Below are 1,809 nucleotides of genomic sequence, written 5' to 3' on the forward strand. Positions count from 1 at the left end.
TACAGAAACCAGAAGTGACAAGGCAGTACATTTTGGTAGGCATAACTATTAGCATTAACATCCACCTGCAGAAACAGTACACATCTGCCTATGAACGTCAAGTGTGCCAGGACAGCCCCTTTAAGATTTTAAAACATTTTCTTGTTTTTTAGAGACAAAGTTGTTGACATGTGTCTGGCATTTCTGTGATTCACGTTGGCAGAAACTGCAAAGGTGATAAGGGAAAGAAATTGGGAGGGCATAGTAATCAGCTACAGAGGGGAATTTATAATTTATTGAGATAGGAATACCAAAAAGAAAGAAAGAAAGAAAGAAAGAAAGAAAGAAAGAAAGAAAGAAAGAAAGAAAGAAAGAAAGAAAGGAAGGAAGGAAGGAAGGAAGGAAGGAAGGAAGGAAGGAAGGAAGGAAGGAAAAGATAGGAATACCAGATGTAAATGTTTTATTGAAAAAGAAGGACTGTTTTTCCCCTTGGTATTTGCTCAAATGAGTTGAAAACTTATGTCCACAGAAAACCTGCACATGAATATTTATAGTAGCTTTATCCATAATTGCAAAATCTGGATACAGCCAAGATGTCCTTCAACAGGTGAATGGGTAAACAAATTGTGGTACTTTTATACAATGGCGTATCATTCAGGAATAAAATTAAATGAACCAGCAAGACCCAAAAGACATGAAAGAATCATAAATGCATATTGCCAAGTGAAAAATAGCCAATTTGAAAGGCTACTTACTGTATGATTACAATCATTGACATTCTACAAAAGACAAATCCATTAGAAAGATCAGTAGTTGCCAGGGGTTGGGATGGGAGAGATGAACAGGCAGAGCACAAAGGATGCTTAGGGCAGTGACACTATCCTGTGTGACACAGACAAGTGGACATATGCCATTTCAAGTTTATCAAACCCACAGAAAGTACAACGAGTGAATTCTAATGTAGCTATGGACTTGAAAATAGTAATGCATTAATATTGGCTTATCAGTCGTAACAAATGCACTACACTATGTTGATACTAGGGAGCGTTGCGGGGAGGAGGAGAGAAGCAGTATTTGAGGACTTTGTACTTTTTGCAAAATTTTTCTGTAAACCTAAAACTGCTTTTACCAAAAAATGGTCTATTACTTTTTTTAAAGGAGAGTCGTTATCCAATTAAGTAATGCACAGATTAAGTGATGCCAAGCTTCTACCAAATGAAACAAGATTTTTAAAAGCACTTGGTAAACAAGACATAAAAGAAGAATCTCCCACGCTCCATTTTTCAGCTCAGCCCACTCCAGGACCTAGAAATTTTTCTCTGACCAAGAGGAAGAACCCGGATATATAAAAAGAAGACATAATTTATAACATGTAATTTATATTTCTATAAAGCAGCAACTGAATCTACATTTTTTAAAGCCTCATTTTCGACTACATTGCATTTATCTCCATAATCTCAGCACGCCTCTGCTGACCATCTGAAACTGCCCCCTTGCTTTGTCCAAAGAGACCAAAGAAAGAGGCAGACCAGATTGGTAGGTGGCAGTTTGATTCCTGTTTTTTATTTTTTTACTCATGAAATATGGGATTTTATTTAGTAACTGTTTAAAGTAGGAAAACAACCTGTCAAGAAAGACCAGATAAAAAATGGGTTCCCAATAAAATGAAATTTTAGGGCAACAGAAGTCTAAATGCCACAAGAGAGAAAAAGCCATACTCTTGTTCAAACAATAGCTAGTTAGTTGCATTTTTTTTGACAGTGTTAATCACTGAATATGGGTTGTACTCTTCATTCCACACAAAGCATGCACTACACGACAATTTTATCA

Source organism: Plecotus auritus (genome assembly GCF_963455305.1).
Source record: "Plecotus auritus genome assembly, chromosome: 1".
NCBI lineage: Eukaryota > Metazoa > Chordata > Mammalia > Chiroptera > Vespertilionidae > Plecotus > Plecotus auritus.